Source organism: Ranitomeya imitator, chromosome 2 (genome assembly GCF_032444005.1).
Source record: "Ranitomeya imitator isolate aRanImi1 chromosome 2, aRanImi1.pri, whole genome shotgun sequence".
Classification (NCBI taxonomy): domain Eukaryota; kingdom Metazoa; phylum Chordata; class Amphibia; order Anura; family Dendrobatidae; genus Ranitomeya; species Ranitomeya imitator.
In genome coordinates, this window is record NC_091283.1 from 640,515,910 (window position 1) to 640,531,484 (window position 15,575).

Consider the following 15,575-nt stretch of genomic DNA (forward strand, 5'->3'; position numbering starts at 1 on the left):
CCTGGATGGTGAAACGAATTCACCATGTTATCATGGTCGATGAAACGGCTAAACCCTTCCTGAAAATGTCAGGAAGCCTTCCTCTACCGTTAGGAAGCCCAAATAAAGCGTCCAACCTTCGGAAGGACGCCGTCCTCAAGACGTACCTACTCAGAGCACTCACTTCATCCAGAATATGGGGGAACTCATTCCATTTTGTGGACTGGTGCCAAAATAGATGAGGGAAGAACTATGCCCTCATAACAGTGGTAATACAGTATCACCTTGGTAACAAGGGATGGGGATGGCCTGAGGACAACCTTGCCTTGAAGGTAATAAGGGAAAAAAAGTCTGAAAGAGCAGAGCAGCTAGCTCCGAAGACTCGTCAGAGTGAGACTAGCGCAGAGGAAAAAGGGGCGACTTTCCCGGATAGTAAAGTCTGCCCGGATGAAAAGGAGCCTAATGTAAGGAATAATAAGGTCCCAATGATCTAACGGTATGCGATAGGGAAGAACTACGTGTGAAAACTCCCTGTGAGAAAGTCCCTACTTGCAGTTTTGCTGCGATAAGGCGAGAAGATACTAGCTCCGCAAACAAAAAACGGACGTGGTCAGTGCGGATCTCTGAGGATCACTGGGGCCCCTTTCTGCTTCCGAAAGGGTTTCGGAAGTAGTGGAAGGGGAGTTATGGAAACTGGTACCACGGCAGAACAAGAGCATGGAGTGCGATGGCTCTTGGATCTCGAGGCCGAACCACGAACTCGAGTACATTGGCCTTCAGTCTGGATGTCATCCCACCTACAACTGGAGAGCTCCAGTAAGGGCAGATCTGATGGAAGACTTCGGGGTGAAGTTCCCACTGACTTGAGGCGGAACCCTGACGGCTGAATTTTTTTGCCGTTCAGAGTTCTACTCCCGAGATATATACTGCCGAGATCACCGAATAATAGACGCCCATCAGAGAAAGTGAGGTACCTCGGTCATGGCGCCTGACCGTGGGTACCTGCTAGATGACTGACGTATGGCACCGCCGTGGCATTATCCAATTGAATTCGGATAGGGTGACCTGCCAGAAGGCAGTGGACCTGCTATAGGACTACTGTTTGGATCTCCAGAACAATGATAGGGAGAAGAAGACTGGCATTGGTAGTTACTAATAACCACTGAACCGGGAGAAAGGCCCTGGATGAAGAAGGAGCTCAGAGACTATTGTCTGAAAGTCTGTTTGACTTGCTGAAAACGAGCGGAGCAAAGGGAACCGCTTCCATTGTCGTCACCATTTTTCCTCAGAACTCTCCTAGCAAATCGAATGAAATGAGGGGGTGAGTAATCAAGTCCTCAGAACTCTCCTTGCGCGAGCTCCCTGTTGAAGGGCCATGACCTTGTCTCGAGGAAGAATTACCATACTTCTAGAAGTGTGCAGGATCCTCCTCAAAAAGGATATCTGCTGGGCTGGAAATGAGAACTTGTCTAAGTGTAGCTGCCATCCCAGGTGAGAAGAATCGCAAGTGATATAGACGACTCAGCGTGGTCCTGGAAGGGCGGCTAGACAGTCGACCAAACAGGGCAGGACGAGCATGCCTCTAGAGTGCAAGAGAAACATGAAATCCGCCATGACCCATGCGAACACTCTGGCTGCGGAAGCAAGGCCGAAGGACAAGGTTGTGACTTGAAAATGCTGTTGACGAATGGAAAGGCGAAGGAATTTTTGCAGAGGGTAAGCACACCGAATGTCGATGGATGCCGAAAACTGCACCTTTTTCTGTTAAAGTAATGGCTGAGCGGAGGAACTCCATCCAAAGAAGGAGGACCATGTGAAAGGTTGTTAGAAGTTTGAGGTCCAGGGTTGATCTTACCTTTCGTTCCCCTGTTTGGAACCAAGATCCCTTAGATCTAGACTGTGCTGGACAATCCTTATACAATCCTTTGTCAGTCTCCCGCTCAAAGGATTTGATTGGTCAGTTGTTACTGGTGTGAATCGAGGTAGGTAAGGTCTCCAGCCAGGAGACCATTGCTCTAGCAATCCATGCAGCCGCTAGGGAGGATAGAGCGCTGAACCCGAAGCCGCAAGATGGAACGAAACAGATTTCCTATCTGACAGTCCGTGGTATTTTTAACCCCTTCCCGACCTTCACCGTATGCGTCATGAAAACCTGTGCCATTCCGACCTGTGACGCACCATATGAGTCATGGCCGGATTGGGCTCCTGCAGGCCGGGTGAAAGGGTTAACTGTAATTTCACCCGATCTGCAGGGACAGGAGGAGTTGTACTTTAGCCCGGGGGGGGGGGGGGGGGGGTGGCTTCACCCCCCCGTGGCTACGATCACTCTGATTGGCTGTTGAAAGTGAAACTGCCAATCAGAGCGATTTGTAATATTTCACCTAGAAAACTGGTGAAATATTACAATTCATCCGTGGCCAATGCTGCAATATCATCGGCCATGGCTGGAAACACTGTTGTGCCCCCACCCCACCGATCGCCCCCCCAGACCTCCGATCTGTGGTCCGCTCCCCTCCGTCCTGTGCTCCGCTCCCCCGTCCTCCTGTCCGCTCCCCCCGTGCTCCAATCCCACCCCCCTGCACTCCGATCCACCCCCGCACTGCGATCCACCCCCCGTGCTCCGATCCACCCCCCCGTGTTCCGATCCACCCCCCCATGCTCCGATCCACCCCCCGTGCTCTCCCCCCCACGCCATCATACTTACCGAGCCTCCCGAGGTCCGTCCGTCTTCTTTCCTGGGCGCCGCCATCTTCCAAAATGGCGGGCGCATGCGCAGTGGGCCCGCCGGATCTGCCGGCCGGCAGATTCGTTCCAATGTGAATTTTGATCACTGTGATGAAACCTCACAGTGATCAAAATAAAAAAAAACAGTAAATGACCCCCCACCCTTTGTCACCCCCATAGGTAGGGACAATAATAAAATAAAGATTTTTATTTTTTTTTCCACTAAGGTTGGAGTTAGAACTAGGGTTAGGGTTAGGGTTGGGGTTTCGGTATGTGCACACGTATTCTGGTCCTCTGCGGATTTTTCCGCAGCGGATTTTGATAAATCCGCAGTGCTAAACCGCTGTGGATTTATCGCGGATTTACCGCGGTTTTTCTGCGCATTTCACTGCGGTTTTACAACTGCGATTTTCTATTGGAGCAGTTGTAAAACCGCTGCGGAATCCGCAGAAAGTGACATGCTGCGGAATGTAAACCGCTGCATTTCCGTGCAGTTTTTCTGCAGCATGTGTACAGCGATTTTTGTTTCCCATAGGTTTACATTCGTTTACATCCGGTGCGGATTTGGCTGCGGATTCGCAGCAGTGTTCCATCAGGTTTGCAGTACCATGTAAACATATGGACAACCAAATCCGCTGTGCCCATGGTGCGGAAAATACCGTGCGGAAACGCTGCGTTGGATTTTTCGCAGCATGTCAATTCTTTGTGCGGATTCCGCAGCGTTTTACACCTGTTCCTCAATAGGAATCCGCAGGTGAAATCCGCACAAAAAACACTGGCTATCCGCGGTAAATCCGCAGGTAAAACACAGTGCCTTTTACCCGCGGATTTTTCAAAAATGGTGCTGAAAAATCTCACACGAATCCGCAACGTGGGCACATAGCCTTAGGGTTAGGGTTGGAATTAGGGTTGTGGTTAGGGTTAGGGGTGTGTTGAGGTTAGGGTTGTGGTTAGGGGTGTGTTGGGGTTAGGGTTGTAATTAGGGTTATGGCTACAGTTGGGATTAGGGTTAGGGGTGTGTTGGGGTTAGTGTTGGAGGTAGAATTGAGGGGTTTCCACTGCTTAGGCACATCAGGGGTCTCCAAACGCAACATGGCGCCACCATTGATTCCAGCCAATCTTGTATTCAAAAAGTCAAATGGTGCTCCCTCACTTCCGAGCCCCGACGTGTGCCCAAACAGTGGTTTACCCCCACATATGGGGTACCAGCATACTCAGGACAAACTGCGCAACAATTATTGGGGTCCAATTTCTCCTGTTACCCTTGGGAAAATAAAAAATTCTGGGCTAAAAAAGTATTTTTGAGGAAAGAAAACGTATTTATTATTTTCACGGCTCTGCGTTATAAACTTCTGTGAAGCACTTGGGGGTTGAAAGTGCTCACCACATATCTAGATAAGTTCCTTTCGGGGTCTAGTTTCCAAAATGGGGTCACTTGTGGGGGGTTTCTACTGTGTAGCCACATCAGGGGCTCTGCAAATGCAACGTGACGCCAGTAGAGCATTCCATCAAAGTCTGCATTTCAAAACGTCACTACTTTACTTCCGAGCCCCGGCATGTGCCCAAACAGTAGTTTACCCCCACATATGGGGCATCACCGCACTCAGGAGAAACTGGACAACAAATATTGGGGTCAAATTTCTCCTGTTACCCTTGGGAAAATTAAAAAATTCTGGGCTAAAAAATTATTTTTGAGGAAGGAAAACTTATTTATTATTTTCACGGTACTGCGTTATAAACTTCTGTGAAGCACTTGGGGGTTGAAAGTGCTCACCACATATCTAGATTAGTTCCTTTGGGGGTCTAGTTTCCAAAATGGGGTCATTTGTGGGGGATCTCCAATGTTTATGCACACAGGGGCTCTCCAAACGCGAGATGGTGTCCGCTAATGTTTGGAGCTAATTTTCCATTTAAAAAGCCAAATGGCGTGCCTTCCCTTCCGAGCCCTGCTGTGCGCCCAAACAGTGGTTTACCCCCACATATGGGGTATCTGCGTACTCAGGACAAACTGGACAACGACATTTGGGGTCCAATTTCTCCTATTACCCTTGGCAAAATAGGAAATTCCAGGCTAAAAAATCATTTTTGAGGAAAGAAAAATTATTTTTTATTTTCATGGCTCTGCGTTATAAACTTCTGTGAAGCACCTGGGGGTTTAAAGTGCTCAGTATGCATCTAGATAAGTTCCTTGGGGGGTCTAGTTTCCAAAATGGGGTCACTTGTGGGGGAGCTCCAATGCTTAGGCACACAGGGGCTCTCCAAAGGCGACATGGTGTCCGCTAACAATTGGAGCTAATTTTCCATTTAAAAAGTCAAAAGGCGCGCCTTCCCTTCCTAGCCCTGCCGTGTGCCCAAACAGTGGTTTACCCCCACATGTGAGGTATCGACGTACTCGGGAGAAATTGCTCAACAAATTTTAGGATCCATTTCATCCTATTGCCCATGTGAAAATGAAAAAATTGAGGTGAAAATAAATTTTTTGTGAAAAAAAAAGTACTTTTTCATTTTTACGGATCAATTTGTGAAGCACCTGAGGGTTTAAAGTGCTCACTAGGCATCTAGATAAGTTCCTTGGGGGGTCTAGTTTCCAAAATGGGGTCACTTGTGGGGGAGCTCCAATTTTTAGGCACACGGGGGCTCTCCAAACGCGACATGGTGTCCGCTAAAGAGTGCAGCCAATTTTTCATTCAAAAAGTCAAATGGCGCTCCTTCCCTTCCAAGCCCTGCCGTGCGCCCAAACAGTGGTTTACCCCCACATATGAGGGATCAGCGTACTCAGGACAAATTGGACAACAACTTTCGTGGTTCAGTTTCTCTTTTTACCATTGGGAAAATAAAAAAATTGTTGCTAAAAGATCATTTTTGTGACTAAAAAGTTAAATGTTCATTTTTTCCTTCCATGTTGCTTCTGCTGTTGTGAAGCACCTGAAGGGTTAATAAACTTCTTGAATGTGGTTTTGTGCACCTTGAGGGGTGCAGTTTTTAGAATGGTGTCACTTTTGGGTATTTTCAGCCATATAGACCCCTCAAACTGACTTCAAATGTGAGGTGGTCCCTAAAAAAAATGGTTTTGTAAATTTCGTTGTAAAAATGAGAAATCGCTGGTCAAATTTTAACCCTTATAACTTCCTAGCAAAAAAAATTTTTGTTTCCAAAATTGTGCTGATGTAAAGTACACATGTGGGAAATGTTATTTATTAACTATTTTGTGTCACACATAACTCTCTGGTTTAACAGAATAAAAATTCAAAATGTGAAAATTGCGAAATTTTCAAAATTTTCGCCAAATTTCCGTTTTTATCACAAATAAACACAGAATTTATTGACCTAAATTTACCACTAACATGAAGCCCAATATGTCACGAAAAAAACAATCTCAGAATCGAGTTATTACCTCATAAAGGGACACTGGTCAGAATTGCAAAAAACGGGTAGGTCTTTAAGGTCAAAATAGGCTGGGTCATGAAGGGGTTAATTGATGACCCATCGGGTAGGGATACTGGTAGGTATACCACAGGAGATTCTATCCGGATAATCTGCCCCATGGCAGAATGTGCGGCTGCATCCAGCAGGTTATAGTCTCTTGCCATCGCCGCTCTCTTTTCACGGTGCAGAGATAAAAATTAGGAACCCTCGATCCATCAACCTCTTAACAGGGAAGTGGAGAGGAATTGTCCGCCTTTCTTGCATCATCCGCTGAATAGTGGTGATGCAGAGGGGGGTGCTCGTACGCCAAAAAGGGTGCCTCTGTATGTCCACAGAGTACAGGTCTCCGGGTGGACAGGACAGGTTGTCTGGCGTTAGGCCTGGATGCAGAAGAGGAAACATGGAGGCGACACTCCGTGTGTTCGTCTGTTGATGGTGTGGGGAGATCGGTGCCCTTTAAAGGACCCGTCGCCCTTAAAAAACAGGCCAGGCATGGCATCCCACGTAGAGGCTTCTGTCCAGTGAATCGCTTATCCGAATTGAATGGCAAATGCTCTCGAGGGAGTTTAGTCTCTGAAGCTCTGGCAAGTTCAGGCAATATCCAATCCATATTCAGAGCCTTGTTGTCATCAAATCATTGGTGAGGGAGCAGGAAACGAAAAACTTCCGTTGCCTGTATGTTTCTAGATGCCTGCATGTTTCTAGAATACTTGCGGCCCCTGCTAGCCGACGGCTCCCATGTAGGATAGGGACCATGTATATTGGTCCTGCGAGCACTCCGAGCCACAGAGGGTACACAGAGGGATTCAATCTCTTGGTCAGAGAACCATGGATTGCGACGAAGTCCACTGAGGGGAACTAGAGGATAAAGCTGGGGTCGGCGGCGGAGGGCTCCTCGGATTGATCAAGCACCTTTAAGACCAGGGAATACTGGTCATACGCCTTTAAGACCAGGGAATACTGGTCATGCGCCTTTAAGACCAGAGAATACTGGTCATGCGCCTTTAAGACCAGGGAATACTGGTCATGCGCCTTTAAGACCAGGGAATACTGGTCACGCGCCTTTAAGACCAGAGAATACTGGACATGTGCTTTAAAAGATCAAGGAATACTCGTCATACGCCTTTAAGACTGGGAATACTGGCCATATGCCTTTAAGACCAGGGAATACTGGTCATGTGCCTTTAAGACCAGGGACTACTAGTCGTGTGCCTTTAAGATCAGGTACTTCTTTACCCGGGTACTGATGTAGAGTCGATGTGCCCCCTTAATGCGAAAAAAAAAAAAACTGTCACCCCAGTGTGAGCTGGCCGGGTGGACCAAGATGGCCACCGGGAGTTGCAGAGTTGATAAAATCTCGCAGAGAGCGAGAAGCGCCAATTTGGGGGGCGGAGCAACAGACACGATGTTGAATAGGCCCAAGCCGGGGCCTAAATTTCTGTAGCCGGCGGACGTCACCAGTGGGTCGTTCCAGGCAAGACTTCCAGGATGCGGCCTACAAATCGGCCGAAGCCGGGGGCTAAATTTTTGCAGCCGGCCAGAGTGTTACCTTCAGAGAGGTGGGCCACAGGGAAGTGGCTGAGGCTGCCTGTCAGCATGTGAATATCCCACTGAAGATGGATCCACTCACCATTGATGCGCGTCCCGGCATGGAGCCGCCGCGGATGTGGGTTTCAGCGCTGTTCTGTGCAGCGTGAACGGTGCAGGGATAAGCCTCAATCCATCATCCGTTTTTTTAGGGAGGTGGAGAGGAACCGTCCACCTCCTTGTGCCATCCGCTTTCACAGTGGTGGAACAGTAGGGGCTGCTCGGACGCCATAGAGAGGGGCCTCTGTACATCCACGGAGTTCAGTCCGGGTGGACAGGGTCAGTTGTCTGGCAATAGGCCTGGCTCCAGGAGAGGATACATGGAGGCGACACTCCATGTGGTCGCCCGTTGCTGGTGTGGGGACATCGGGACCATGAAAGGAACCGTTGCCCTTGAAGTGAGCTCAGGCATGGCTTCCCACGTCGCAGGAGAGGGTACGGGGAGGTATACTCGCCGTGCTCGCCTGTTGATGGTTCGGGGGAGATCAGAACCTTGAAAGGAACCGTCGCCCCCTTCACTCCGTTAATTAAAAAATAAAAATTTACAGAAAAGTAAACAATAAAATAAAAACGTTGGGGTCTGAACCAGACCCATGTGCCTCCTACAGACACTAAGCAAGAACTGGTTAGCTGAGAGCCAGCAGGAGGGTGTATACTGCAGGGGAGGAGCTAACTTTCTTTGTATCACTTAGTGTCAGCCTCCTAGTGGCAGCAGGATTCACCCACGGTCTGTGTCCCCCAATGAGGCGAAGGAGAAAAAGACTTGGGTATACTAATAGATCACAGACTGCACATGAGTCAAAGGCGTGATGCAGCAGCAAAAAAAGCAAATACAGTTCTGGGATGTATTAAGACAAGCATAGAGTCTAGATCACGTGAAGTAATTATCCCCCTCAACTCCTTGGCGAGGCCTCATCTGAAATACTGTGTCCAGTTGTGGGCACCAGATTTAAAAAAAGACATTGAAAAAAACTGGAGAAAGTTCAGAGAAAAACTATCAACATGGTGAGCGTACTGGAAAGTATGTCCTACGAGGAACGGTTAAAGGATCTGGGAATGTTTAGCCTGCAAAAAAGGCGGCTAAGAGGAAACTTAGTAGCGGTCTACAAATATCTGAAGGGATGTCACAGTGTAGAGGGATCATCCTTATTCTCATTTGCACATGGAAACACAAGAAGAAATGCAATGAAACTGAAAGGGAGAAGATACAGATTAGATATTAGAAAAAAACTTTTTGACAGTGAGGGTGATCAATGAGCGGGACAGGCTGCCACGAGAGGTGGTGAGTTCTCCTTCAATGGAAGGCTTCAAACAGAGGCTGCACAGGCATCTGTATGGGATGGTTTAGTGAATCCTGCATTGAGCAGGGGGTTGGACATAAGGACCCTGGAGGTCCCTTCCAACTCTAACATTCTATGATTCTGATAATTTGCTTTCATTTACCTCTTCCTCATTTTATTCCCTAGTGTATCTTTACGGACAATTACTGCAGTTACAGATTTTGAGGGGGTTGTTCACTACTTTTAAAATGATGGTCTATTCTTCAAATAGATCATCAATATCAGCTTTGAGGGAATGAGACAACTGACATGTCACCAATCGGATGTGATCACATGCAAGGCTGAACAGCACAGCTCAATGAACAGTATATTACCTCCAGCAGAGTGAGCAAGATCAACTCAATCAATCAATTACTCACTGAAACAGGAGCAGAGGTCCAGTGCTTGATCACGGCTACTGTACAGTTGATGAAACTGTGCTGTTCAGCTTCACAATTGAGCATATCAGACCAGCATCAGAAACAGCTGATCGGCAAGGGTACCAGTGTCTCATCCCCACCTGAGGGTATGTGCACACGCTGCGGATTTTGCTGCGCATCTGCAGCGGATTGGCCGCAGCAACAGTTTTCCATGCGTTTACAGTACCATGTAAACCTATGAAAAACAAAATCCGCAGTGCACATGCGGAAAAAAACGCGCGGAAACGCTGCGTTGTTTATTCCGCAGCATGTCAATTCTTTGTGCGGATTCCACAGCGGTTTACACCTGCTCCATAATAGGAATCCGCAGGTGTAAAACCGCAGGTGATATCCGCACAAAAACGGCAAAAAAAAAGTGGTAATTCCGCAAGAAAAATGATAAGTACTTACCGGTAATTTGATTTTCCAGATCCATGACAGCACTGTTACGTGAGAGATGGCTCCCGCCCCCAGGAACAGGAAACCTGCAGTGGAGATAAAAGATGAGGGCGGTACCTCTCTCCTCAGTTTGTTTACAGAGTATTCAAGGTAACCGCTTTATTAGTTTGGATATATGTACATTACACTCATTTCCAAGGATTATTTACTTATTATTTATTTATACATTTATATGGATATTATTTCATCAGTTTCATCACACAACCATCACCAAAATAGAGTGGAAATTAGTGCGGTGCTGTCATGGATCTGGAAAATCAAATTACCGGTAAGTAACTATCATTTTTTCCCTTCCCCATGACAGCACCATTACGTGAGAGGAAGAAATAGAAAAAGACTCCTAGGGTGGGACAACAGCAGATAGAACTTTCCTTCCAAAGGCAAGACTTGATAACCCCAGATCTAGCCTATAGTGGCGGAAGAAAGTAGAGGGTGAAGACCATACTGCTGCATTACAGATTTGTTCTATAGATGCATTTGCCCTTTCCACCCAGGATGTGGCGATAGCCTTTGTAGAGTGGGCCGTTACACCAAGAGGAGGAGCTTGCCCCGAAGAGGAATAGGAAAGTGAGATAGCCATACGAAGCCACCATGCAAAGGTTGATTTTGTGGCTTTTTTTCCCGTTTGCCCCCTGGTAGGAGACAAAAAGGGCTGAAAGACTGTCGCCATGGTTTTGATACTTCTAGATACTGAAGTAGGCAACGTCTGACGTCTAGGCAATGAAAGGTTTCTTCTCCCTGGGATTTTGGGTTAGCACAAAATGAGGGTAAAACTATCTCCTGATCCCTGTGGAATTTTGAATTGACCTTTGGTAAGAAGGCCGGGTCAGTTTTAATAACCACTCTGTCATCCAAATAGTAGTATATGGGGGATCCACAGATATAGCTTGGAGCTCACTAATACGTCTGGCAGACGTAAGGGCAATCAGGAGAACTGTTTTTAAGGTTAGAGCTTTCACCGAGATGGAAGAAAGAGGCTCAAAAGGAGAGAAGGTTAAGGCATTCAACACTAAATTTAGATCCCCGGGAGCTACCTTTGGGCGAGGTTTGAATGGTCTGGTCGTAAAGGAGGCTTGGATGAACCTACACACCCAGGGGTGATCAGCCAATTTTTGGTCAAACAAGGCGCTAAGCGCCGAAACTTGCACCTTTAGGGTGCTGGTAGACAATCCTCTCTCCAACTCTTTTTGGAGGAATTCTAGAACCCCGGCTATTGGAACCTTCTGGATGGTATTTGACAAGCGTCGTCCTGAAAATTCTAGAAATTTTCCCCATACTTTTTGGTATTTATCAGTTGTGACCTTTTTTCTGCTGGATAGCAGAGTAGCAACTAACGGATCCACGAACCTTTTTGCTAGCAGAAGTCCCCTCTCAAGTTCCAGGCAGTGAGATGCAGACTGTGTACTTGAGGATGTGTTACTGGACCCTGGTGTAGGAGATTTGGGACGTCTGGAAGGATCCAAGGGTCCGAGATGGACATATGTCTGAGCCAAGTGAACCCTGCCCTCTTTGGCCAGAAGGGTGCGATTAGGATTATTCGCGTCTTGTCCTCTCGAATTTTCTTCAGGACTGTAGGAATTAGCGGAATTGGGGGAAACGTGTAAGCCAGTTGGAATTTCCATTGATGCAGCAGAGCATCCACTCCTTCTGGGTTTTCCCTTGGGTTCAGGGAGTAGAATCTTTTTACCTTTCGATTCTGTTTCGTGGAAAACAGATCCACTCCTAAAATTTCTTGATTTAAGGACCACTCGCTCTGGTGCAGCCTGTATCGGCTCAAGAAATCTGCAACAAGGTTGTCCGTCCCTTTTAAGTGTGTGCTTGTTAGAGATAAGAGATGGTTTTCTGCCCAGCAAAACAGTCTTTTTGCCTCTTCCAGCAGAGATCTCGATCTTGTTCCCCCCTGCTGATTTATGTGCGAGACTGTTGTGCTGTTGTCGGACAACACTACTAAATGCCTTCCTTTGATGTCTTCTGCTGCTTGAAGAATTGCTTGTCTTACTGCCGTTAGTTCCCTCAGGTTTGAGCAAGCTGCCTCCATTTGAGGATCCCATATGCCTTGTAGGATTTGATCTGGTAGATGCGCTCCCCAGCCTAACGGGCTCGCATCCGTGGTTAGTACTAATGGATTCTGGACCGACCATGGCACCCCCTTTGTTAACACTAGGACTACTGGACTCGTGACCCCGACTAGAACTACTGAAGTGCAAGTAGTCAAAATGACTATACCAGTAGTCCTAGTGTTAAATTTCCGGATTTTAGCCACCAATTTAGAGAATCCCATACTTGTGGTGATAAGGTGATTTTCCGATTTAGGTTGAAAGGGTTTTTTGCTTGTTCTGCCAAGATCTGCCACTGTAAATCTCTTGAATGCAGTTGTGCCCATTGGACCGCCGCAATTGTTGCCGTCAGCATACCTAGGAGGGACATGGCCTCCCTCACCGAGACGGACTGGGCCGCCTGTGTTTGCTTTATCTTTTGTTTTATGGCCTCGATTTTCCTGTCTGGAAGGACACAATCTTGTCTCATTGAGTTTAACTGGATCCCGAGGAACTCCTGTATCTGGACTGGAACCATTCTTGATTTTTTTAAATTATTATCCATCCCAACTTGGACAGTAACTCTCGTACTCTTGTAACTGCCTTTAACCAGTCTTTCTGATTGTCTGCTATAAGGATGATATCTCTGAAATTATCTTCGTGAAGATACAAGGGGCCACTGATACCCCAAAGGGAAGACATTGGTACTGTAGATGGGTGTAAACTTGCTCCAGCTGTACCACCAACCTCAGATACTGTTGATGCTCTACACAGATTGGTACATGGTAGTACGCATCTGTGAGATCTATTACCGCCATCTAACAGCCCAGATACAGTAGCTTTACTGCCGTTTTTAGAGTTTCCATTTTTCTACTCGGATGTATTGGTTCAGTGCTTTTAGATTGAAAATTGTTCTTAGTGCACCATCCGGTTTTGGTGTGAGGAACAGGGTGCTGTAAAACCCCTTTCCTATCTCTTGTGGTGATACTCTTACAAGGACTTTTTCCAGAAGGAGATGAACTTCCCTCTCTAATATTATTTGGTTCTTTTTGGCCACGTGGGTGACTTTCACTCGCTGAGGAGGTTGGGTGATAAAGTTTAACCGTAGGCCCTCGGATAATAGGTTGATTATCCATCGTGAGGATGGTAGCTTCACCCACTGATGAACAAAAAACTGAAGCCTTCCCCCCACTAGGAACATGGCGTCATTGTTGTTTAGGGTCTGATTTATGAGGGGGCTAATTGAAGAGGAATCCTCTCTCTCTTCTTTCGTTCCAGATCTTTCCTCGCATGGATCTATCCCCTGGCCGGCCTCGGCCTGCTTTCCCTGGTCCCCGAAAGGATCGTCGAGTGTCACTCCAACGGCGTTTAAAGAAGGGGGGCAGAGGTAAATGCTTTTTCTTATCCGCCGCTTTCTCTAAAATTTCGTCTAACGCCTTTCCAAATAAAGAGTTTTACCTTAGACTGGAAGTCAGCATTCCAATTTTTTAACCATAATGCTCTTCTACCTGAATAAGAGAGGGCACCCGCCCGGGCAGCATATCGTACTGATTCGATGGCCGGATCTGTTAGAAACCCCGCCGCTTTTTGTAGCGAAGGTTTTACTTCCAGGAGTCTGTCTCTTGGACATTTGTCTCTTATTTGCTCACTTAGTTCTTCTAACCACTTAACCATGGCACGAGCCGTGCAAGTTGCAGCTACTCCTGGTTTAAACGCCCAAGTTGATGCTTCCCATGCTGATTTTAGGAAGGCATCCACCTTTTTGTCAAGGGGGTCCTCTAAGGCGCCCATGTCCTCAAAGGGAAGCGCTATGCCCTTGGAGGTACTCGCAATGGCCGCATCTAGTTTAGACTCTTTTTCCCATTTTTCGCAGATTTCATCGTCAAAAGGATATTTATGTTTTAGGGCCTGAGGAATTGACATTTTTTTAGTCGGCTTTTTCCATTCCTTCCTAATTAGGTTTAACACATTATCATGAAATGGAAAAACTCTCCATTTCCTTCCTTCCAGATTACTAAACATAGAGTCCTGGCTACCCCCAGGGTATACCTGACCAGTTTAAGAAACTTTCCAAAGTCTTCGGATAATACGTATGGGCGACCACACTCTTCATCTGAAGAGTCTAAATCTGAGTCATCACCGGGTGGTAATTCCCCCTGCTCACCTTCAGATTCTATGTCAGATGTGGGCTGGGGTAGAAGGTGCATTTTCGGAGCTATGCAACCCATGTTGTTTCATTCGCTCCTTTACTGTGATTTTTACTTCATCCCTAACCATAGCCTTTATATTTTGGAGTAAAGATGACAGCTCATATAAGGCAGGATTGCGTAATGACTCTGAATGTCCGAGGTGTAGGTCTACGGATGCAGATATTTTCCATATGATGTGGACATGTCCGAGGTTGGCTGCCTTCTGGGTGGTAGTTTTGAGTTGTATGGAAGGTGCGTATGGATGCACGGTGCCAAGGGATCCAGTTGTATGTTTGTTGGGATGCGTGGATGAGATAGGAGTGAATAAACACCTAAAGATAGCTATAGCCAGATTGCTATACATGGCTAGGAAGGTGGTAGCTCGAAATTGGATTAGGGAAGAGCCGCCGTCAAGAGGAGAGTTCCTCCAGTATGTGAAACAGGGCCTGACACTGGAAAAGGGGATTTATAAGAAGAGAGGGAAAATTGAAACGTTCAATAAAATGTGGTCTTCATGGATAGCTATGGGATAGTAATGTAAAGTGTGGCTTATACGATAGGTTGAGGGATTAGATACTCTATTGTCTTAATGATGGAAGTAATTAACAAGATGAGCTGCTTTGTGGGGTAGGGGTGGGGGGCTTTGGGATTGAAGGGGGTTGTTTGGAGGGGGAGGGGGGGAAAATACTCTGTATTGAAAATGTAAATGTAACATGTTAATTGTCTTGTTATTCTTAATAAAAATTTATTTGAACGAAAAAAAAAGATGACAGCTCCTCGGCCACAGTTCTTTCTATACATGGACGACAGATCCGCTTCTCGTATGTATTAGGGAGGGCTTTATCACACAGGGCACATACTCTATTCTTTTGTTTAGATGTAACTTTCTTTCCCTGCATACATGGCACAGAAAGAGAATGTTACTGATACGTTTTGCCTTACAAAGGCACTCACCCACCAGAACCTTAATACCACGACAGGCTGTGGGTTGTTCTCTGCTGGAACAGCCGATTCCAGTGGGTCCGCCATTCTGTCAGGAGGCTATTGCCAGCGCTGCTTGTCACACTGCTTCCTTAAATATTGTAAGGTGGGAGCGGTGCGTGCGTCCCTGAAACTTCTCCCCCCCGGGAGTGTCAACACACTGCTCCCCCTCGGTATGCGACGTCACTTCCAGTTTGAACCGGAAGTCGTCCCATTCACTTAGCGCCAGCTTCGTGATGGACGCGCCCCTACCCCGGCCCAGCCTCCGGCCAGGAGCGGACACCAGGGAGCCCGCAGCGGGAAGGACGCCTCAAACACAGCTCCCGGGTCCGTGAGTGACGCGCGCGCCGACCCAGCTGCTCCCGCCACAGACCTTGGTCCCCGGACCAGCACTGCCAGAGAAAGATCCCTCCGGATTTAGCGTCGCAGGCTCCCCGCAGAAACAGGAAACCAAAT

General features: G+C 47.2%; 1 protein-coding gene across 2 annotated transcripts in view; it reads right to left on the bottom strand.

The window, feature by feature from the left end:
* LOC138665356 (zinc finger protein 271-like) overlaps positions 1–15,575 on the bottom strand; it is a 43,490-nt gene that overhangs the window by 15,885 nt on the left and 12,030 nt on the right. The gene's annotated exons all lie outside the window — the stretch shown is intronic.